Source organism: Vicugna pacos, chromosome 3, assembly GCF_048564905.1.
Source record: "Vicugna pacos chromosome 3, VicPac4, whole genome shotgun sequence".
Taxonomy (NCBI): Eukaryota; Metazoa; Chordata; class Mammalia; order Artiodactyla; family Camelidae; genus Vicugna; species Vicugna pacos.
Window position 1 is genome coordinate 9,375,611 of NC_132989.1, and position 25,020 is coordinate 9,400,630.

Below are 25,020 nucleotides of genomic sequence, written 5' to 3' on the forward strand. Positions count from 1 at the left end.
CTGGTTCAAAAAATATATTGCTGTGATTTATGTCCAAGAGTGTTCTGCCAATGTTTCCCTCTAGCAGTCTTATAGTATCTGGTCTTACATTTAAGTCTTTAATCCATTTTGAGTTTTTGTATATGGTGTCAGAGAATGTTCTAGTTTCAGTCTTTTACAGGTAGCTGTCCAGTTTTCCCAGCACCACTTATTGAAGAGACTGTCTTTTCTCTATTGTATATTCTTGCCTCCTTTGTTGTAAATTAATTAACCATACATGTGTGGGTTTATTTCTATCCTGTTCCATTGATCTGTGTCTGTTTTTGTGCCAGTACACATATTGTTTTGATGACTGTAGCTTTGTAGTATAGTCTGAAGTCAGGGAGCATGATTCCCCAAGTTCTATTCTTCTCTTTCAAGATTGTTTTGGCTATTTGGGATCTTTTGTGTTTCCATACAAATTTTCACATTTTTTATTCCAGCTCTGTGAAAAATGTCATTGGTAATTTGGTAGGGATTGCATTGAATCTGTTTAGAGCGTTGGGTAGTATGGCCTTTTTAACAATATTGATTCTTCTAATCCAAGAACACAGTATACCTTTCCATTTGTTTATGTCATCTTCAATTTCTTTCATCAGTGTCTCAGTTTTCAGAGCACAGATCTTTTGCCTCCTTGGGTGGGTTTATTCCTAGATATTTTATTCTTTTTGGTGTGATGGTGAATGGTATTTTTTCTTTAATTTCTTTTTCTGCTGTTTTGTTAGTGTATAGAAATGCAACTGATTGCTGTATATTAATCTTGTATCCTACAACTTTACCAAATTTACTGATGAATTCTAGTAGTTTTCTGGTTGCTTTGTTAGGGTTTTCTATGTATGGTATCATGTCATCTGCAAACAGTGACAGTTTTACTTCTTCATTTCCAGTTTGGATTTCTGTTATTTCTTTTTCTATTCTGATTGCAACAGCTAGGACTTCCAAAACAATGTTGAATAAAAAGTGGCAAGAGTGGACATCTTTCTCTTGGTCCTGATTTTAGAGGAAATGCTTTCAGCTTTTCCCCCTTACGTATGATGCTAGCTGTAGGTTTGTCATTTATGACCTTTATGATATTGAGGTATATTCCACCTGTGCCCACTTTCTGGAGAGTTTTCATCATAAATAAATGGGTGTTGAATTTATCAAAAGCATCTGTTGAGACGTTTATGTGGTTTTTATTCTTCAGTGAATTAACGTGATATGTCACATTCATTGATTAGCGAGTATTGAAAAATCCTTGCATCCCTGGGATAAATCCCCCTTGGTTGTGGCGTATGATCCTCTTACTGCAACGGTGGAGTCAAGTTGCTAGTATTTTGCTGAGGATTTTTGCATCTATATTCGTAAGTGATGTTGGCCTGTAATTTTCTTCTTTGTGATATCTTTGTCTGGTTTTGGTATCAGGGTGATGATGGCCTCAGAAAATGAGTTTGGAAATGTTCCTTCCTCTGCAACTTTTTGGAATAGTTTAGTAAGTGTCGGTGTTAACTCTTCTCTAAATGTTTGTTAGAATTCTCCTGTGAAGCCACCTGGTCCTGGACTTTTGTTTGTTGGGAGGTTTTAAATTACTGATTCAATTTCGGTGCTGGTAAGTGGTCTATTTGTATTGTCCATTTCTTCCTGGTTCAGTCTTGGCAAATTGTAGCTTTCTAAGAAACTGTCCCTTTCTTTTACATTGTCCTTTTTATTGGCATATAGTTGCTCATAGTAGCCTCTTAACGATCCTTTGTATTTCTGTGGTATCGGTTTTACCTTCTCCTTTTTCACTTCTGATTTTATTGATTTGAGCCCTCTCCTTTTTTTTCTTGATGAGTCTGACTAAAAGTTTATCAATTTTGTTTTCAAAATTTGTTCTCCAAAATTTTTTCGAAGAATCAGCTTTTAGTTTCATTGATCTTCTCTTTTTTTCTTTTTTGTCTATTTCATTTATTTCTGCTCTAATCTATGATTTCTTCTTCTAACTTTGGATTTTGTTTGTTCTTCTTCAGCTGCTTTAGATGTAAGATTGGGTTGTGTACTTGAGATTTTTCTTGTTTCCTGAGGTAGGCTTGTATCGCTATGAATTTCCTTCTAGAATTGCTTTTGCTGCGTCCCAGAGGTTTTGGATCATTGTGTTTTCATTTTCATTTGTCTCAAAGTATTTTTTGATTTTCTCTTTGACTTCTTCAGTGATCCATTGGTTGTTTAGTAGCACAAAATATAAGAAGTCTTAAAAAATAACCATACTATTACCATGCCTTTAAAAAAAAACCCAAAACACCAGGGGCTAGGGGTGAGGTATGGGAAATGATTGCTAATGGGTATGGAGTTTCTTTAAAGAATGAGAAAAATGTTCTGGAATTACACAGTGCTTTCATGGTAGCACAACTCTGTGAATCTACTGAAAAACCACTGAATTGTACACAGGAGAAAAGTAAATTTTATGATATGTGAACTGTATCTTAATTAAAACCCCTCAAATGATTTATTAATAATCAGATACAGTATTTTAAATTAGGTATTTCAGTTATTATGTTTTAAGTTACACTCCTAATATTTTATTCTATATGTAGTTTGCTTGGGAAATGTCTAGGGTCCATTGGCGGTTGTATCTAACACAGCCAGCTTCATAACTAAAAATTTTATGTAGTTTTTTGGGAAGGGTGGTATTTTTCTTTATAAGTAGGTAAAACTCGTATAAAATGAACTTGAACATAAGACACCTAAACTTGGATGTAAAATCCACATTTTAGGGAGGCCAAGTCCTATTAGATGTTACTTTTACATTTTCCGGTTTATCAAACAGCACTATGAATTTTAGAATTCTCCACCATAGAAGAAATGAAGTCATCCACAATTGCAAGCAGGTTTCCAAGGGTCTGTAATTCTGTATTTACAGTTTGTATGATACAGTGGCAATCATGACTACTCCTGTTAGCTAATGTCTGAGAACTTACTGTGCATCAGGCATTGTGCTAAGTGCTGTAAACACATCTTCTCATTGAGTCCACACAGCTACTCTATAGGGGAAGGTGAGATACTGAAACAATCTTGTGACCTTTCTAATCTTGCTGGTGGCCAGGTCCAGGAATCGAGCCTGAGCGATGCAGCTGAACTGAGCTGGGAGCTGCTCTAGTCCGTGTCTCTACAGTTGGCACAGCCTGCCAGTTTCCCGACTTCAGCCAGGTAGGAGCCCTTTGGGCCTTCTGTCTTGAGCTAATACACAGAATAAGGCAATACATTTCACAAAGGTGCTAGTTTCTACCATATGTTACATCCAGTGCTGGGGCGGAAGCATTGAAGCATTTAGAGGAATATTATTAGAGTTTGAGATCTATAGAGAGATAGAGAGTGTTTAGCGTTTGAATGTGTGATATACAAGCACATTTTTATGAAATGCTTTTATTTCTTTGTACAACTCAACTTGTGACAAACGGCTATTTCTATATATTTCATTCAATAAACCGAAAGTTGCCAGTGACTTTTAGACATGTTTAATCGGTTTCCTAATCCATTGCTCTTAGTTTTCTAAAGCCACGAGGGATGTATGAAAAAGTAACTCTAGTTTTGAATGTTGTACTCTGAGGATTTCTTAGTTTCAGGCTTGTCCTCCCTGCCTGCTGTCAGCATCTTGGGTTTAGTTGGGCATCTTTTGTAGCTGAGAGCCTTGGAAGCTTACTTTGTGCTTGGCATGATGTGTACTGGTCTTAGCATCAGCAGTGACTTCAGAATCCAAAGTTTGCTCAGCCCCATGCTTTATATTGAAACCCTGCTCCTGCCCTCGCAGAAATCTGACCTTCTGTGCAGGGCTGTCTATGTGCTATACGATTTTTACTATTGGACTTCATAACTTCCACTTCTCATCATTTTTTTAATTCTTATTTTTTATTGAAGTGTAGTCCATTTACAATGTTAGTTTCATGTGTACAGCAAAGCGATTCACTTATATATATATATACGTACATGTGTGTGTATTTTCAGATTCCTTTCCATTACAGCTCATTATAAGAAATTGAATATAGTTCCCTGTGCTATGCAGTAGGTCCTTGTTTATCTATTTTATATACAGTAGTGTGTGTCTGTAAATCCCAAACTCCAACTCTATCTCCCTTCCCCTCTTTTGCCTGCTGGTAACCATAGTTTGTTTCTATGTCTGTGAGTCTATTTTTGGTTTGTAAGTAAAATATTTATTTATTTACTTATTTATTTAGATCCTGCATGTAACGGACATCATATGATGTTTGTCTCTGACTTGTTTAGTAGGATTTTCTCTGCGGCCATCCATGTTGCTGAAATGACTCACAATTTGTTGAGCAAACTGAAGTAGGTTTTTACAAAGAAAAAATACGATATCTTATTGAGAGCTTACACTGTACCACACTGTTGTAAATGATCGCACATGCCAGGGTTCTGCACATTTTTTCCGTAAAGGGCCCGATAGCCAGTGTTTTAGAATTGATATTCCATGTTACCTCCGTTGCAACCATTCAACCCTGTAATTGTAATGGAAAAGTAGGATTCAATACTTAAACAAGTGGGTGTGACTGTGTTGCAATAAAACTTGATTTACAAAAGCAGGCAGTGGGGCCCTTTGGCCTGTGAGCTGTGACTTACCAACCCCTGGCATATACTTTCATTTAATTCTCAAAACAACTTAATGCAGCTAAATGTGGTAGGAATAAAACATAGAATAGGTCTGGATCTGGTCTCACTTTAAACCCATAACCGTAAATCTCAAGGGGATTCTTGATGCCGTCAGGCAAGCATACTCTACCATCTGAGTCCATTCACTCTCTCATTTCTAGATAACCTTTTGGTACCTCACTTTCTTCTTTAAAAACTGTAATGCCTCCTCCTTTATCCTCATTCTCAGTGACGGTCTTGCTGCTATTCCACTGAGACACTGAAAAGATATGCCGCTCATTCATTCCTCCATCTCAACTACCCGTTAGCCAGCACGGACATCCATATATCCACACACTCTGCCTTCCCAGCTGTGGCCGAGGATGAACTGTGCTGGCACTGAATGTCAGTTCTTCCCCTGCTCCAGTGAGATCCAGTCACCGCTCGCCTGCCCAAGGGCATTGCTACAGTCATTCCCTCTCAACTCCATCACTGAATTTTCTCTCTCTATTAGATCATTGCAATTAGCAATGGGACAGGCTACCATTTCTCACATCTTAAAGTTTTCTTGGTCCTCCTCCTCTCATTTTCTTGTCGGCTACACAACATTTTTGTCTCTCTTTACCGCAAAATTCCCTGGAAGGATCATCTATACATACTGTCTCCGGTTCTTTCTTCCTTGAGCCTATTTCAATCAGCCTTTTGTTATTAACATTCCGCTTGGTCAGTAGTCAATGACCGATGCCTTCCCCGTGCTAAGTCCGATGCTCACTTCTGATTCCTCATTTTCTGCCTAATTAGCAGCATTTGACACCGTTGATCATCACTGCTTTCTTCAGACCCTTCCTTTGCTGCCTGAAGTATCATCATTTCTCCCCACCTCCCTTAAGGGCTATTTCTCAGGCTTATTTACTGCTTTCTCCTTACCTCAACTTGAAAAGTTAATGTCCCCCAAGACACAGTTCTTTAACCTCTTTTTTCTCCGTCTACATCCATCTTCCTCAGGATCTCATCCAAAGCTGTAGGTACCACCCACATGTTGATTACCCAAAATTTATACTCACAGCCCAGTCTTTGCCCCTGTACAATGGACTGGTCTATAAAGTCGTCAACTTAACTGAACAAACATTCAAGTTAAACATGTCCAACGTGGAATTGCTCCCTCGCACTCAAACTGCTTTTCTTACTTAGAATCCTTCCTTTCCCTGATGGTTTCCTTCTCACAGTGAATGAGTGTTAACGCTGCTACTAACACAGATTTTGCATATAACAGGGCGTCTGGTAGGGTGTGGAGATGCGTCCCCCTCGGTTTCTGCTCTCTGAGTTTACAAGTTAATAGAGAAGATGGGGCATAAACCAACAGCCATCTCCCAGGGCCCCTCCCCCCTTTCTTTGGGAATCCTGAGCTTCATCTGGGCTTGTAGGTGCTTGATGGTGGGTTGAGGATGTCAGGATAAGAAGACCAGAGGGACATTGGACCCAACACCTTGGAAGCACCACGTAGCCCTGGACTGCTTACACTGCTCTGGGGAAGAGAAGGGAACTGTCTTGTCTAAGCTGCTGTTACATTTCAGAGCCACATGGACATCCTGAGCATGCAAAGAAGAACTTAACCCAGTGAACCACAGGGTTCCCCCCAAACACGAGAGATGGCAGGGGCATGGGGGCATTTCTGGGCCAAGCGGGTAACTTGATTGAGCAAAGTGGGCTGGTATAAGACAAAAGGAAGTCGTGGGGGCCGGGTGAATAGTACAGCTGTGACCTGCCTGAAGGTGTTAACATTTAGACCTTATTCTGGTTCCAAAGAGCCTGCCATCACGATTCAGTCAACCCTAAAAAACCACGAGGTGCCTTAAAATAGTTTGTGGTTGCTGTCAGCAGTATGAAACCTTCTTTTCTGACTCATGTTACCCAGCACTGAAATGCACAGTGCCTGCTAAGTGGATCTGCTCTGGGTGAATGCAGGCCGTGTTCTCTCTGTCTCCCCCTTGACCCTCGTGGTTGGGCTCCAGCAGTTTCAAAATGACTTACCTGGTTTAAGCCCCTTATTTAACAGATGGGGAAACTCAGGCTGAGAGAGATGTACTGTGAAACCAGAAGTATGTCATGTCACCTCTCTGGGCCTGGCTTTCCTCATACTTGAAATGAGCTTGTTGCACAAATGAATCTCTGGAGTCTTCTGCAGTGAGGAGTGAAAGAGGCATCGACCACAGGAAACTAGTATCAGTGGATCCCCTGCTATGTGCTAGTGTGAAAGAAAAAAAAAAGACTTTCTATTGTGTTTGTGTCAGGTGGGCCAGACACATTTAATTTCGGACATTCCGGCAATTGCCGGGTGAGTTATTTCAGAACAACCCTGAATTTGTAGTGTCCTTGAATTCGCTTTTTCTGGCAGTAGAGATGGCAGATGATCTGACAGACCCTCATTTCATTTAATCAGCTCGGCTCTGCAGTGAAGCAGGCAGGGTAGCCATTCCTATTTACAGCTCAAGAAACCGATGGTCACGGGATAGCCCACAATTACGACTGCGAACGACAGAGCCAAGGCTTAAATCCAGGTCCCGTGCACTTTGTGACAACACTTCTGAAAATGTGTATGAATTCACCTGAGGCCCTGTAAATATTTATGGATCTGGCCAAAATGATTGCAGAGTGTTTTGTTTTCATTATTAATAGCATGTGCACATAGTACCTGTCTGTACCCAAAGGCGAAGGATGCTAGAAGGTGATGTGGTAATTGTACGTGGGCGTGAGACATTTGGATTCTGAAAGCTGCTTCAAGAGGGCACTTGTTAGATGTTACTATGAGCAAACAATTAGTTAATTAGAGAAAACAATGTTTAGGGAGAGTGTGGTAAAAGGTAGTTAAATCTCATGTTTTATCCATTATTCAGACTTGTACTATCCACTCTCCTCTGTTGTCTTCATAACTCTGATATATGGGGGATGACCGGAAAAATTAATCTGGGCCATTTCATCTGTCTCCTTTTAAAAAGAAAGGCCATTGAACCTTAAACTATATTAAACATTAGATTTTTATGGTCAAATTGAGATTCTGCACAAATACAGTTAATTAAATTTGTAGATGATCTACTGTCTGGATTAATATGGGAGCCCTTGATTGAAAATGAGCTATAAAACACATGTTGAGCCAGCGCCACCCACCCTCCACCTGCCAGGCGGCCGTTTCTGGAGCACACCGTCTTCGGGTCCCGTTGCACTGCATCGGGGCATGTTGGTGGCTGAATGCGTCAAGCCTGGGATTTGATGGCTCATTTTCCTCTGTCTGACTTCTGATTGTTGCCACCCTCCGACTCAGTTCCGTCCTCTCCTCTCCTCTCCCTAAACCGCCCCGCTTCCTCATTGCTCATCTGATGTCTAACGGATAGTTGAATTACCATGTTGGAAACAGAACTTTTGGATGTAAGCACTACATAGTTCTTCTGTTCCAACCTTCTGCATCTTAGTAAGTAGGACAACCCACTGTGATGCTCCAGTCCAAAATTGGAGGGTCAGCCTTCATTTGTCCTTCACTCACATCTGGTCGAATCCACCTGCGTGTGGTACTCAGGTATTTTCTGCACTGAGGCTCTTCTCCCCATTACCCTGGTTCAAGGGGCTCCCCAGATGGACAGGTCAACTTCATGCATGAAAAAGGTGTCCTCTTGGCATAAACACGTGGCCAAAAGGCCCCCTTCCCAGGTAGAATTGGCCCCTTGCCAAGCTGGGTCTCGGCTAGGTTAGGACCCCCATTGTCCCCTGGGTGGGCATATTTGTAGTTGAGTTTGGGCAGGAGACCACCACCACCACCATGCCCTCTCACCCGGTCTCCTCCCGTCCTCTCCCAGTGCATCTCCCCCTCCAGTCTTGTTCTTCCACCATCCTTTCCACACCGCATGGTGAAATTGATCTTTTAAAAACAAATATCATGTTACTTTGTGTTTCTGACTAAAATCCTTCCTTGCTTCCTTACTGTATGCAGCGTAAAACTCAGAACTGTTAAAGGCCCTCCACAACCTGGTCCCCATGCTGTCCACCCTCACTCCTCTCTGGACACACTGGCATCCTTTGACACGTCTTTAGATGGTTGCCGCCTTCTCAGCATCCTATTCTCAGTTTACATCTCACCTCTTTCTGAAGGTCTTTCATGACCCAGTTATCTAAACTTGACACAAAAATGTCCCGCCACCCTCTCTCTCTCCTTGAGACACCATCACCCAGTTTATCTTTCCCCATAGCATTTAACACAGTCTGAAATTAGTTTCTTTCCTGTCTGCTTTTCCCAGTGTATAAACTCCTTGGGAGCAAAGATGTTGTCTGAGTTCTTCATTGTTACACCCTCAGTCCCTGAATGGGTGCTTGGTACCCAGAAGGAACCCAGTAAATACTGATGGAGCTAGAGAGGGTGGAGTCAGAGTGCTCGGTTAAGGACCAGTAGAGAGGATAATGATACACAGCAAGCACATTTGGGAAAGCTGTTTTAAAATACATACTCATGAAGCAGACTTGAGAATAATTCCACTCCCCTTTCCCCCTTCATCCTCTACCCGTGGTCTTTCCTTTTTGCATTGAGAAAGTTGAGTAGGGCTGTGTGTGTGCTGAGTCATTCATTTCCAGGGGCCTCAGTGTTAATAGCACCCCTCCCAAGCAGACGGCAAGAGCTTGCTGCTGCGAGAACTTTGCGCAGGAGGACTCGGCCTGGCACCACGGTTGGGCCCCTCGCTGTCATTTGCTTTCTGGGCACAGTCGAGCCCAGCCGCATTGTTTAACCTTTTGGAAGCTGTGTATGAAATTTACATTAGCGGGGTGTTGCTGTTCAGTTACAAACCGTTTATCCCATGAATATCAATGTGGCTGTTTGCTCTGAGAAATTACCTTCTATCTTTTGAGAGGAGCCGAGGAATCCATAAAAATGTACAGAAGGTAGGAGAGACAGCCCCACTTCCTCTGGGATTGCCAGGGAGAAAGATTCGGAAGCAAGGTGACCTCTGCACCCAGGAAGAATGCCACAAAATATTTCTTTTCCCTCCCTCAGGGCGACTTTGAATAAATACTTCGATTTATTTATTTAGAAGCATATGAGTGTCTATCCCAGAGCCTTGTCAAGAATAGGCACTTAAAATACCTGCCCAAATCAGCTGCTTGATATTTAAGAATACTTATTAAACAGAAAACTCATTCAGTAATTCAGAGGAAGTCTGAACACGCAATTAAGGTAATGTTAACCTAAATCTGTAATTTGTCACTAAGGACTTTTAAAAAATTTCTATTTGAGTAGACATTGATGACCAGAAAAGGAACTAATATTTAGTTTTCAGAGCAGGTTTAGGTTTACAGAAAATCGAGTGGCAAGTACAGAGTTCCCATATGTCCCCTTTCCCCACCTACCCTCAGTTTCCTCCATTAGTAACATCTTGTGTTAGTGGGGAACATTTTTTGTTTTTAACAATTGATGAACCAATTTTGATGCATTATTATTAACTGAAGCCTATGGTTTGTATTAGAGTTTACTGCTTTTTTGTTATCTTTGTTTATTTAATTTTTTGTACAACTTTTGTTTAGCTCACTCTGCCTGCTGGCTGGCTCTGCCGGCTGCACCCCTCCCCCCCAGATCCTCCTCCTATTTTTCATACAATTTTTAAAAGTTACACTCTATTTATTGTTACAAAATATTGGCTACATCCCCCGTGTTAGACATCCTTGTAGTCTGCCTTACACCCAATAGCTTATACCTCTCACTACCCAGCTCTTAAATTGCCCTTCCTCTCTCTCCCCACTGGTAACCACTAGTCTGCTCTCTGTATCTGTGAGTCTGCTTCCTGTGTGTTACATTCATTAGTTCATTGTGTTTTTTAGATTCCTCATATAAGTAATATCACACAGCATTTGTCTTTCTCTGTCTTATTTTTAGCACAGTGCCCTCCAGGTCCATCCATGTTGCTACAAATGGCAAAATTTCATTCTTTTTTATGGCCTGGTAGTATTCCATTGCATATAATATTTACCACATCTTCTTTATCCAGTCTTCTATTGATGGACACTTAGGTTGCTTCCACATCTTGGCAATGTAAATAATGCTGCTATGAACATTGGGCAGGTTCATACCTGGTGGTGTGGGTTTTGAAAAATAGATAATGACATGTGTCCATTATTGAAGCTAGATACAGAATATTTTCACCCCCCTGAAAGTCTTCTGTGGTTCAGCTGGTCATCCTTCCCTGCTTCTCCTACTGTACCTCTGGTAATAACTCACTTTCTTTACCTTTATAAAAATTAAAGTAAAATATACATAACAAATTAGCATTTTAATCATTTTTTAGAAATCTATTTTTATATATAATGGCTAACATTTGCAAATCTCAAACTCCCAAATTTATCCCTTCCCATTCCCCTTCTCTGGTAATCATAATATTGTTTACTATGTCTGAGAGTCTGTTTCTGTTTTGTAGATGAGTTCACAGTGTCTTTTTTTTCTTTTTTAGATTCCATATATGAGTGATATTGTATGGTATTTTTCTTTCTCTTTCTGGCTGGCTTCACTTGGAATGACAATCTCTAGGTCCATCCATGTTGCTGTAAATGGCATTATTCTATTCTTTTTGATGGCTGAATAGTATTCCGTTATTTAACTATACCACAACTTCTTTATCCAGTCATCTGTCAATGGATATTTAGGTTGTTTCCATGTCTTGGATATTGTATACAGTGTTGCTCTGAACACTGCAGTGCATGTATCTTTTCACATTAGAGTTCCCTCTGGATATATGCTCAGAATTGGGATTGCTGGATCATATGGTAAGTCTATTTTTAGTTTTTTGAGGAATCTCCATACTGTTTTCCACAATGGCTACACCAAACTATATTCCCACAGCAGTGTAGGAGGGTTCCCTTTTCTCCATAACCTCTCCAGCATTTACCATTTGTGAACTTTTGAATGATGGCTATTCTGACTGGTGTGAGGTGATACCTCATTGTAGTTTTGATTTGCATTTCTATGATAATTAGTGATACTGAGCATTTTTTCATGTGCCTGTTGGCCATCTTTATGTCTTCTTTATTTTTGTGTATGGAGTGAGGGAGTGTTCTAAATTCATTAATTTATATGCTGCTGTCCAGTTTTCCCAACACCAGTTGCTGAAGAGACTATCTTTTCTCCATTGTATATTCCTGCCTCCTTTGTCGAAGATTAATTGACCATAGGCCTGTTGGTTAATTTCTGAGCTCTCTATTCTGTTCCATTGATCCATATGTCTGGTTTTATGCCAATACCATGCTGTTTGGATGACTGTAGCTCTGTAGTATTGTCTGAAGTCTGGGAGGGTTATTCGTCCAGCTTTGTTCTTTTTCTTCAATGTTGCTTTGGCAATCCTGGGTCTTTTGTGATTCCATATAAATTTTAGGATTGTTTGTTCTATGTCTGTGAAAAATGTCCTGGGTAATTTGATTGCCTTGAGTAGTATGACCATTTTAACAATATTGATTCTTCCAGTCCAAGAGCATGGGATATCTTTCCATTTTTTAAAAGTCTTCTTCAATGTCCTTAATCAGTGTTTTGTAGTTCTCCATCTATAAGTCTTTCACTGCCTTGGTCAGTTTTATTCCTAAGTATTTTATTTTGTTGGCTGCAATTTTAAAAGGGATTGTTTCTTTACTTTCTTTTCCTGCTAATTCATTGTTAGTGTAAAGAAATGCAACTGATTTTTGTATGTTAATCTTGTATCCTGCTACCTTGTCAAATTCTTTTATCAGCTCTAGTAGTATTTGTGTGGCTCTTTAAGGGTTTTCTGTGTATAGTATATTTACTATCATGTCATCTGCATATAGTGACAGTTTTACCTCTTCTCTTCCAGTTTGGATCCCTTCTATTTCTTGTCCCTTTTGTTGCCTGATTGCTGTGACTAGAAATTCCAAGACTATGCTGAATAGAAGTGGTGAGAGTGGGCATCCTTGTCTTGTTCTAGATTTTAGTGGGAAGATTTCAGTTTTTCACCGTTGAATATTATGCTGGCTGTGCGTTTGTCATAGTTAGCTTTTATTATGTTGAGTTATGTTCCCTCTATAGCCACTTTGGTAATAAGAGTTTTTTTAAATTATAAATGGGTGTTGAATTTTATCAAATACTTTTCTGTATCGAGATAATCATGTGATTTTTGTCCTTTCTTTTCTTGATGTAGTGTATCACAGTGATTGATTTGTGTGTGAACCATCCTTGTTCTCCTGGGATGAATCCAACTTGATCATGGTGTATGATCTTATTTATGTGCTGTTGGATTCTGTTTGCTAATATTTTGTTGAGGATTTTTGCATCTGTGTTCATCAGTGATATTGGCCTATAATTGTCTTTTTTTGGTAGTGTCTTAGTCTGACTTTTGGGTGATGGTGACTTCATAGAATTTGTTTGGGAGTACTCCCTCCTTTTCATCCTTTTGGAAGAGTTTGAGAAGGACCGAGATGAATTCTTTGTATGTGTGGTAGAATTCCCCAGTGAAGCCATCTGGTCCTGGACTTTTGTTGGTAGGGAGGGTTTTTTTTTTTTTTTTTTTTGCTAATTCTATTTCATTTCTAGTGATCAGTCGTTTCAAGTGGTCTAGTTCTTCTTGATTCAGTCTTGCAGGACTGTATGTTTCCAGAAACTTGTCTATTTCTTCTAGACTGTCCAGTTTGTTTCCACATAGTTATTCTTGTATTCTCTCTCTCTCTCTCTCATTTTTGTTTTTTGTTTTTTGTTTTTTGTTTTTTTTTTTGTATTTCTGTGGTATTGGTTGTAATTTCTCCATTTTCCTTTCTTACTTTGTTTATTTGTGTTCTCTCTCCATTCTTCTTAGTGAGCCTGGACAGAGGTTTTATCAATTTTGTTTACTCTTTCAAAAAACTAGTTCTTGGTTTTTGTGGACTCTGCCCTTGCCCCTGCTTTAGCTGCCGGAATATCAGCGCTCTGCCCTGGTGGCCCCCAGGTTCTCTGCCATCAGAGCTACCAGTGCAGTTCTGCCGACTTCTGGGTGACATACCTGGATAGTGGCGCACTATCGAGTCAGCACCGTCCCCAGCACCAAATGCTGCTCCTGCACTTGCCCTGCTGTGCGAACGCCACTCGTTCATCTTAGAGGCCTTTGCAGTGGAGCCCACAGCCCTGCAGTGATTGTGCAGTTGCGCTGCCAGGGCATCACCACCCTCAGTGCTGCATCCGTGTACGGCAGGCAGGCTAGCGGAAGATGGCTGCACCAGCCTTCGCGCTTGCTGTGTGCCAGAGCTCTGCTCCTGGCTCATCTGTCTTAGAGGCATACGTCCATGAAGGCACCTTCGCCTATGAGGTTGCAGAGACCCTGGGTACAGATTCAGGTTTCAATGCCACCTCCACCTGGGAACCCCATACCAGCAAATATGGTGGCTGTGGCTGAGCGCCACCTCTCTTGTCAGTAGAATGCACCAGCAGTGGTGCCGTGGGTCCCAGACACAAGACAAAGGCTACAGCCAGCCACGTTGCACCTTTCCTTCTACTGTGCACCAGCAATGTGGCTTCCTTCCTTCCTTCTTCCCTCCCCTCCCCGCCTTCTGTATACACGCCCAGCCGTGGGGAACAGCACACTCCAGTCCCCTGAGGCTGTCTCTGTGCAGTCGGCCCCAGCCTTCCTCCCAGCTCGGCAGCCACTCTCAGCCCACCCCTGCTGGCTTGAGTCTAGGGCTGGGGATCACAGGGACCCTTTGTGCCATCTCTCTTAGTTCTGTCAGCCAAGGGCTGTTGTCACTCCTTTGAGCCTTGGAGGTCCCTCCTCCATCCCTGCTGACCTCTCCATTGGAGAGGGGCGTTCCCAGCGTAAGTGTGCTATTCCTCCTTTGCTGTTCCCTCCCTGCAGGACCGGTCCTGCACTCATTTCTTCTTTCTTTTTCTTTCTTTTTTTTTTTAATCTCCAACCAGATTTGTGAGGAATTTTGTTTTTTGAAGAGGGTGATACTCTGTCAAATTTCAGCAGGTGTTCTGAGTGGATGGTGGGTCGTGAATGTCTCTCATGGTGTGTACATGGGAAAGAGGGTGAGCTAAGAGCATCCTTCTACTCTGCCATCTTGGCCGCTCCTTTTTAATCATTTTTAAGTGTACTGTTTGGTTGCATTAATTACATTCAACCAATAATCTTTTTGCTGTCTCTGTACTTTCGCATTTTATAGACTGTCTTGTAGTTGGAATCCTACAGTTCGTAGCCTTTTCAGGCTGCACCAATGTGCATTTAAGGGGTTATGGTTTTAATAATTTTATCTGAAGCAGTACTGCTGCTGAGAACTTTAATCATTGGAACGTCAATCATGGACATAGTTCCATGAGCTGTGAAGTCTGGAATGAGGTTGGCATTGGGAAGGCATTATCCAGAAACTTAGAAACAGATTTCAGTGGCAGTCATTGTGCTGAAAACTTTGGAGCAGAAAGAAATAGAATAGGTAGCTATTATTTACACGCACAGCATCCTGGTAACTAGTGATTCTGTCCTTTTAAATAGCATACCAGTGTTTCTTTTCGTTCAGATTTTAAACTTCATCTTTTGTATTTTCAAATGTGTGGGATACCCCTTTGCAAGAAGGATTCAAGATGGCTTTGTTTCCTCTAAAGAATCGGGGAATAAAAACGGAAATGATTTAAGCATTAGCATCAAAATCATGTCACAGTAGTTAAATCTTTTTGGTGAGGCACAATTTTTGTTAGTTTCAGTAAGATTACAGCCTCCTGATAGACGCAACATAAGACCGGAAACTGAAATGTTCCTTCATCCTACCTTTGTTTGGATGTTCTGAACTTGGGAACAGGTACAGGGAGTAGGATGGAAGGAGGAGGAGGCCGAGCTGGAGAAAACGATGGGGTTTGCCGGTATCCACCTCTTGGTGACAGTGAAGCAGGCACACAGGTTGGACACAGACGGGACAAGTTAAAGTAGATGGTGTGCCTACGTGTGCCCAGAGCTGTGATGGATGCTGGAGATACAGAGATGAACAGAACACAGCCCCGGCTCTAATGAGCTGATGTTCCAGTGGAGAGTTGTGTAGTAAACAAGAAAATGAAAATAAATGTGAACTTGGGGGAGGGGGCAGGGGAGAAATGCTATGCAGAGAAACCAAGTGAACATTTGAGAGTAGTATTGTGGGTACCTCCGTTGGATAAGGTGCTCAGGGCTGGCCTCTCTGGGTGATCATGACATTTGAGTAGAGAGTTCTTAGTAATTAGGGTACCAGCTCTATGGAGATTTGGCGAGAGACTATTCCAGGCAGAGAGGATGTCAGGTGCATATGTCTTAAGGATGGAATTACGCTGGCAGATTCAAGGAACAGAAGACCAGGATGGTTAGAATAAACATGTGAAAAGGGATTAAAAATTGAGTTTGGAGGCGCAGATAGGACCAGATCATGGAAAGGCTGGTAGGCCAAGCAGGGAAAGGAAGCTGGATTTTATTCTAACGTGTCAGGAAGACATCTGGAGAGTTGGAGCAGTGTGATGATATGATCTGCCTTACATTTTTTAAAAGCCTATTCTGGCATCTGTACTAGAAATTGATAAGTAAGGGGAAGGAGGCAAGAATAGAGTAAAGAAGCCAGCTGGAGGCTGTTTTGATTGTCCAGATGAGCGCTAATTGAAGCCTGCAGCCAGGGGTTGGGGACACCAGTGGTCATGGTTGGAAGTGGTTTTCTGGTGGATGTATATGAAAGTATCTGAAAAGTCTTGCCAGTGGACTGGACACTGGTGAGATGCTGCATACAAAGGGAGTGAGGGTTTCAGGAGAGTGTTCACTTCTTGCTGGAGAGCTGGGTTTGAAGGGGCGCTCAGAGGAAGTGGTAGGAGCTGGCAGTCTTTGTCGGGACCTGCCATGAACAAAGCCACGGCAGCAGAGACACGAACGTGACATCAAGAGAAAGGCAAAGGTGGGTCTGGGGTTCCCATGAGAGAAAAAGGGTGTGATAAGTCTGCAGAGGGAGCTCACGGCTGGACCTGGAAGCACCTTCCATGCCGTGTTCAGGTATTTGATTTCCTAGAGTGGGCATTGGGGAGCAGTATCTGTCAGGAGTGCATTTAGTGGCAAGTAACTGAAAACTTTCGAAGTACCTTAAAGAGGACTTGAATTTTCTTTCATCATAAAAAATCTGGAGGGAGTTAGTTTGGGACAGCGAGGCTGCTCATGCCATCGGGGACCCTGATACTGTCTCTTTTTTTCATCTTTAACATGTGGGCTTCCATCCATGTGCCTGGTGCCTCATGGTGACTAGTTGGCTCTGGTACGAATGTGGGCATCATCTGTACCCTGGACAGAAAGAAGGGACCAAGAGGGCATGAAATAGCAAAGGCTGTGCCAATCTCCTCTTCTTTTCTTGTGGTAAAATATATATAACATAAAATCTGCCATTTCAACCATTTTTTAAGTGTACAGTTCAGTGACATTAACAACACATAAAGTTGTACACCGTCATCAGTAACGACTTCCAAAATGTTCATCACCCCAAATAGAAGCTTTTAAGCAGTAACTCTCATTCTTTCCCTTTTCCCAGTCCTGTGAAACCTTGATTTTTTTTGGTGGAGGAGGTAATTGGGTCTACTTAATTATTTACTTTTTAGAGGAGGTACTAGGGATTGAACCCAGGACCTGGTGCATGCTAAGCATGTGCTCTACCACTTGAGCTATACCTTCCCCCTCTGTCAGCCCTGGGAAATCCTGAAGCTAGTTTCTGTCTCTGTGAATTTTTTGTCAGTCCCTTTTGATCAGGAAAACAGATACTTCCAAGAATCTCCGTTCAGGAACCTTGTATATAATATTTTGGTTTTGCCTTCTGTGAAATTTCCTTTTCCTCCACACCTCCTGCTCCCTTCTGTCATGTCTCTTCGTTCCCTTCCTTGTTGGTCAGTAAGGGGATCACTGAAGACCAGGATGGTCTTTGGAGACAGATGATTTGGAAAGGAATGTGACCGACTTGCAGAGAATGAAAAAAAAAAAAAACAGTGGAAGCATATGTAACAGTATAAGCAGAGGAAAGGAAGCGTGTAAGGGTTCTGGCCACCAATTCTGATTCATGAAGTGGGGTGGGGCAATTCTCCAATATCAGCTGGGTGTCCTATGGATTAACTCAATTCTGACATTGTCTCCCTGGAGATCCCTTCATAATCCCACAGGTTAAGGGCCCTGTCCCGTAAGAATGCCATTTGCAAGTCCACTTTGTCTCCTGTGCTTCTGACTAACTGGCTATAGATCAGAGGTTCCCTCTCCTCAGGCTCCGTTTATTTGCTAGAGTGGCTCACAAAACTCAAGAGAAACATTTTATCTACTAGATTACCTGTTCATTATAAAATGATACAACTCAGGAACAGCCAGATGGAAGAGATGCGTCAGGGCAAGGCATGGGGAAAGGACCCCAAGCTTCCACGCTTTCTGGGCACGCCACTCTTCCCAAACCTCCACACGGTCACTAACCTGGAAGCTTTTTAAACCTTGTCCTTTTTTTTAAAATTTTCTATATGGAAGCTTCATTACATAGGCATGATTGATAAAAATATTAGTCACTGGTGATGATTCTGTTAGCATTACATCATGTAGCAAAGCCAATCTGCTAACACTGGGTTGTAGTGAAGGAGAAAGTAAAGCATTTATTGCAAGGTACTCAGCAAGGAATATGGATGGCGAATGTTCAAAAGACCTGAATTCCTTGATGGCTTGGGGGAAGGGATTTTAAAGGCAAAGTGAAGCACCAGGTCATGGGGAACATGATCAGCTTGTGCACATTTTTCTGTTTGATGGGTGGTGAGGTAACCCAGGTGAGGCCACAGGGCTGAACATTATCAGTCCTCAGGCTCCAGCCAGCCTGAGGGCTACATGCTCAGGGTCACCCCTCTCCATCCAGTTGGGGTCAGGGCTTTTGCATAACAACTGAGGAATGTGTGTTAGAATTTATCTTTACTTTTGAGATAGAACTGGGAGCCCTTGCGGCTGATTTATTTAAGTTGTGTTTTTTTTTCTCTGCCTGACTGTCCTACCTTTTTTTTTTCTGCGTTCGTTGGCTTTTTGCATCAACTGCTGCGGCTTGCTTCTCTCTCTGTCTCCCCCCTCATGAAGGGTCTAGGTGGCCCTGGTGTAGTTCCGCAGTTTTTTCTCATCACCAGTAAGCAGAGGACACACTAGGCAAGCTTGTCACCGGGATGGCCCCTATGTAGGTCTGCTTGGTTTCAATTCAACCTCTAGTTCCTCTTCCCTCCCTAGAGGGTGGGAGAGATGAGGGTAGAACTGGAAGTTCCTTCCTCTCATCCCTTGGTTGCGTCTCCTGGCAGCTACCCCTCATCCTTAGGTGCCATCCCTGGGTGTGGTCTGAAAGCCCCTCGTTAACGTAAGAAAACACTTTTATCTTCTCATCACTCAGGCAATTCCAAAGGTTCATTGCCAGAAATGGGGATGAAGACCAAATGTATATTTCTGACTATAAATCCCAGCATGAGTCAGGGAGATTTTGGTGGGTAGTGTGGAGGTAGGTCTGAAGGGGGATGAAGGGTTTGGTTCTGGGCAACATCAGGTTGTGAGCTAGAGACCAGAGAGAAAGGGGCAGACAGGTGTAAGCAGTGTTGTTTGGCGCACTGTGCTGGTCTGCAGGTGCGCACTCCGGCGTCTGCTTCTGTGTTCCCGTGGCGCTCTCCATGTGTGTCCCTGAGTCTCCACACGGCCTTCTCTTCCCAGTGTCCCTGTTTTCTCCCAAGGACAGGTCATGTTGGATTAGGTTCCGCCTAGTGAGCATGACCTCCTTTTGGCTTGATTGCATCTGCAAGGCCTCTGTCTACAAATGAATTTACATTCCCAGGTACTAGGGGTTAGGACTTCAGCAACTCTTTTTGGGGAACACAGTTCAACCCACAACACTACCTCAGGGATTTTCTCTTTAAAAAGCTGCTTCTTTGGTATCTGCTATCTGCTCTTTTGATTCCCCCCTCCTTATCTACTATGATTATCTTAAGCCTTCTTTCTCTGTCCTGAATTCATTTTCATTTGTTTCTGTTCTTCTTTTGCTGCTTCTAATTTATTCATTAGTTCGAAAATGGTGTGTTTCTAGTTTGGTTCTTAATTGGTTTCCTTTGGTTTACCGTATCCCTTTATGTTTACTTCTGTAGCTTTATTGGCTAGACTTGGAGAGGTTTAATTTTTTTTGCTTTTCTCTTCCAAATAATCTTCCTCTCATTAATCTCTTCTCCTGGACAGAGCACTTGGGAGTGATCCTCGGGGTATGCTTTCGGTGAAACCGAGATATTAATCTTTTGAACGCCATATTTTCTTGAGAATTTTCATTACGACCTTGCTTCTTTTTGCATTATTCTTGCTTAAGAGAGCTGCTCCGTAGACTCCCTCCCTCCTCAGGCAGCTTGAGAGGAACCCCCCCCCCCCCGCCTTCTTCCCACTATTACCTGAGACTTGACTTACCCTCCAGCTGCAGCTGGAAGATACAGGTTGTGCCCCGCCCCGCCCCCTCGCTGTGTTCTGTGGGTGTGGGGGCGGGGAGGAGAGTTCAGCTGGGGTGGGCCTGCAGCCTTAGAGGAACTGGTTTCTGGGTTTTTTTCCTTAAGTTTCATTTTCTGTCCTGTGCCTGGGATTGCTGCACTTGATGAAAGGTAGGGTGATATGCTCTAGATGGTTCCCGCAGTGCAGCACGGGGGCCAGGAGCCTATGCTTCTGCGCAAGCAGGTCATGTGACTGCTCACTTCCTTTTTATTTCTCCTCACCCAGGCCATTTCTAAGCACTTCCTTGATGTCAAAAGAGACAAAAAGGATACCATTCTTCCATTGTTTGTCCAGTTTGTGGGAGTATCGAGGGACATTCTCGGGAGTTGTAGTAACCTCTGGGGATTGGATAGGAACTGATGTCCCTTCTACCCTGTGGAGATTTTGGCATTTGATTTCCTTGTTTGTTTTAGGCTGTTTTTTTTTCCCCGGTAACTGTTCTTTTTCTTGCTTTTATTGTTTAGGAGAGGAGGGAGACTCTCGGAATCAGTTCTCTCTCTCTCTCTACCTGAGTCTATGTCCTGAGCCTTTCAGTGATGCCAGGCTGCCAGCTGGTGATTTTTCCACTAATAAAAAGGCAAGCTCCTTAGATATTTTTGTAACTTACTTTAACTCTTCGCACGTTTCTCCCCAACGCTATTATTCTGCAGTCTGATTTAGAGAACTCCATTGAGATGTCAACTTGTGTTATGATTGAAAGGCCAGGTTGCTGGTCTTCCTCCCCTGCCCCCAAAATCAAAGGCTGTAGATGTGAAATAAGAAGCATTCAAATTCATTGTTCACTTACCTTCTTTCATTCAGCAGTCAGACTGAAGTCACCAAAGGTTATATTTTAGATCTTGCTGATTTTTAAAACTCTGGGAACTGTTAGCTCGTTGGAAATGAAAGAAGCTCAAAATGTGTTTCTCGGGCCAGTTCTGCAGGAGAACCTGTAGTAACCTGGTCAATATTCTGAAGTGAAGGGTTTGGGGCTGTGCTGGGAGGTTCAGAACTAGTCAGACAGAATCCTGTCCTTGTAACCGGAGGTGTTTATCAGTTACTTTTCAGGGCTTAGGAGACTGATTAATAAATCAAAGAAATCGTGATAGATGAGTTCAGGGTGGCTGGGCTTTTACCTCCTGGGAGATAAGCCTTGCGTCTTCAGAAGCATTTTTGTTTCCCTTATGTAGGAGAAATACAGTGTTGAATCCAAATGGTTTGGTATAATGGATATAGTTAAGTCAAACCAAGATTTGGCCAGATCCCCATCAGAAGCGTTTAGAAGACAAAACAGCACAGACCGGGGGTTTTGTTTGTTTCTTTGTGTTACTGCTTCTAGCTTTTGGTGGCCTCCTGTTTCTGGTGTCTTTAGGACGCGAAGAAGGTTCTTTCTGAGCCTGAGCACCCAGTCCTGCTCAGGAATTTCAGGGCATCAGATTCGAGCTGGTTAATAATGGACCACTGGGTGTCAGTATTGTCTGTTCATACCTTTAGCCAGACTTAGACTGAGTTGTCCTTGTCAGAGGCTCTCTGGCTTTGTTGGAATCTAGGATCTTGGATTGTCTGTCCAAGCCAGGAAGGACCATCTAGTCCAACCAGCTTTCTTCAAAGATGGAGACTGAGTCACGGAAAAGGGACAGCAGATCCACATTCAGGTTGGAGTCTCCACCCCGAGCTCCCCAGACTGTCTCACACTCAGATGTCCATGGGACTGGGTAGGTAAGAGTCACATGGGTTCACATTTGCCTAAGCAAGAAGCAATGCTCTCTTCTTCCCCATAGAAATCAACTTTTTCCCATTTTTCTTGATACACTTAGTATATTTCTGGTTTTACCAGTATTGATACAAATTTTCTTCTGTCTTTTGTTTTTAAAACTCTTTTTTTTTAATTTATCACATTGGAGGAGGGGAGGTAATTAGGTTTATTTATTTATTTACTCATTTATTTTTAAGGGAGGTACAGGGGATCGAACCCAGGACCTCGTGCATGTTAAGCATGCACTCTAACTGCTGAGCTATGCCCTCCCAACTTCCTTCAACAGCGGCAACAAAAAGGCTGCAGAAGCATGATGAAGCATGCTTTCCCTTGGCAACATGTCGGGGAAACAATGGGGAAAGAGTAACGGGCCAGGGTGTTACATGCCAGCAAGGTGATGGGGTCCTGGCACAGGTGGGTCTTCAGATTTTTCGAACGAAGTCGATCTGGTGTGTTCTGTGAATTTTTCTCATATAATTTGACTCAGACTTAAAGAAGAAAGCATTTGTGGGTTAGATATGGAACTTGTAGAATAACAGGCAACAATCTCTGAAGTAAAATGTGGGAAGTGTTCTCTTCGGACGTGGATTCTTTTGCCTACATTATCCAGTCTCAGTTAATTGATCAGTTCCAGCAGGATGAGGGAAGGTCTCTTGGGAGATGCACAGGGTTTACGTGTCTTTAGGGACTGAAACCCTTTTTTCTTCGGAAAAAGAAATGTTCTGTACGGCTGTTGGAGGGAATGGTTTAGATCAGAAAGGTTAAACATCTAGACTCGACCTCACTTGATCCAGGAGTGCCTGGGGAAGTTCATTGAGTACCACGTGCTCAGTGCTGCGTAACTTTCTGTTGGGACTGTGCTTGGGCAGGAGCCATGGGAGGGACAGCATCTTCAGGGCTCTCCAACCCTGAGGATTTGCCCCTTTAAGGACTGGCATCCTAAAGGGATGAAGGAGCTGTTCTCGGGCTCACAGAGATGGTACAGGCTTTAGAGAGAATGTACTCCAGACACCTTCATCAGACACAGACGGTAGGAAGCGCAGATGGGGCAGTGCCTACTCAAAGCCACACAGCTGGTGGCCGAGGACTCCTGATCCCAGCTCTCCTACGTCCTGGTCTGGCATTGCCACTGGGAGCTGGTGAGGACGAGCCTGCTGCCCAGCTGTTGGACAGCACCGCCAGCTGTGTGTGTGCAAATAGCCATGGTCAGGAGGCAAAAGAGAACAGTTATATAAAAGGAGGAGTAGGCTCTGGAAGAAAGAACCCATTTAGCTTTAGAAATAGTACTTATATCTAGAAAAGAACAACCCCTGGAACAAGTACCCAGGAAGCTGAATAGTTCATTGTTTTCGGAAACATTTGAGTTTGGAAATCAGTGGATTCATTGTGTTCTCCGCCTGCATTTCTCTGGTGTATTGGTATTTACTTAGAGTCCTCCTGGAGTCAGCAAAGGGGGAAAATACTCGGCTGTCATAATAATCTGCTGGGTAAATAATGTTAAATTGTACAGGAGGATGCGCAGGGGCTACATGGACTTAATCTGCAGCAAGAAGGACTTAAGTTAGACACTTGGAAGAATGTCTTGGCAGGAAGGATTTAAGATTAGAATGTGTTCTTGGCAGAGATTATGGTTCTTTTAAAACCCTATTATTGTGGCTATCATAGTTCAAGGAAACTGTCTGTATTGTCACAGTTAGCTTCCTAAAACATCAGTATGACCATACAGATAGTCCTTTCATAAAAACTTGCATTATTTTTTAACTGTCGCTTTCTGGGTTTGGCACACAAGTTCACTCCATAATGTGACCTGAGATCGTTTTTCTTACCTGGAAGTAATTGAGGTTTTTTTCGATTGAAAACACTGAAGAGAGCCATCTGTGATCAGGTAAGATGAGGAAATGTTAAACAGGTCTTTCTGATGGAGAATCACAAAGCACGGATGGAAGTCTTTGAAAAATCCTGAAGTGAGGAAAGTGGTGCCAGCCACTCGCCAAAACATGCTTAGAAACTGCCACCTCCTTACCTCCCATCACGTCATCAGATTTCGCTTGAGCCCCAAGGACCTTTCTCTCAGATAAACACTAATCTTGTCCTTCGTTGCCCTGGCTGATAAACTTCTCGTTAAGTCCCATTCAAGTGCCAGGTGTACTAGTTTGCCTCTTCTCTGAAGCTTTTCCAAACTTCCATGAAAAGGGTTCGATGCTTCTTTCAATCGCTGTCCGAGCCTTTGTCCATAGTGTGCTTGTCACACATATCATGTGCAATGAGAATGTCCGGGCTGCTTCCCTCTGTAGCCTCATCTCGGAATCCCCAACGCCCAGCAACGCGCCTGCCAATGGATGGTACCGATGGTACCTCATGCACGTCTGTTAAATGGGTGACCACAGCCTAACTCCAGGAGCCAAAGGCAGCAAGTGTGTTAGTGATTATCCTAACCCTTTTTGCTTTGTGAATATGGACTAAATTTTTGGGGAAGGAGGTGGTACTGAGTGCGCCATCTGTGCCCAGTTCTGTGCTGGGCATTTCCACTGAAGGACCAGACATTGCTGTAGCATTATAGAAAGTCTTTTTTTTTTTTTGGTTGGGGGAAGATTAAGTTTATTTATTTATTGGAGGTACTGGGGATTGAACCCAGGACTTTCTGCATGTTAGGCATGCACTCTACCACTGAGCTATATACCCTTTCCCTCTAGAACGTCCTGAAATTTAGTAGTTTAAGTTGTTGAAATTTATCTTTTCTCAAGATTTTCATAGCTGGGCTAGATCTTTTATATTTTAAGGAAATTTAGTACCCTCTTGTCAATTTCTGCACACACACACACACAAACACACACACAGAAACCTGTAAGGATTTTGATAGTGATTGCACTGATTTTATACCTTATTTTGGGAGGGAGGGTAATTGATATCTTAAGAATAATGTCTTGTAATTTATGACTATGGAATATATCTACTAAATGGATTTTTAAATATTAACCTTGCATTGCTGAGATAAAGCTCACTTGGTCATTATATATTATCCTTTTTCATACAGTGCTCTATTCTATTCGCTGATGTTGTTTAAGGGGTTTTATATCTCTATTTAGTTCTTTTCCTATAAAAAATGTTGGACGTTGATATCGGGAAAATGCTGGCCTCACACCAGGCATGGGGATAGTTTTC

The 25,020-nt window shown here is 42.5% G+C and overlaps 1 long non-coding RNA gene across 2 annotated transcripts in view; it reads left to right on the forward strand.

Moving 5' to 3' along the window:
- The first annotated feature begins 3,073 nt into the window (after positions 1–3,073).
- Positions 3,074–25,020, forward strand: part of LOC140691163 (uncharacterized) — a 129,525-nt gene continuing 107,578 nt past the window's right edge. For both annotated transcript variants that reach the window (XR_012066683.1, XR_012066680.1), the window contains exon 1: positions 3,074–3,183. This is a non-coding gene — a long non-coding RNA (uncharacterized lncRNA). The remainder of the gene's footprint in view (positions 3,184–25,020) is intronic.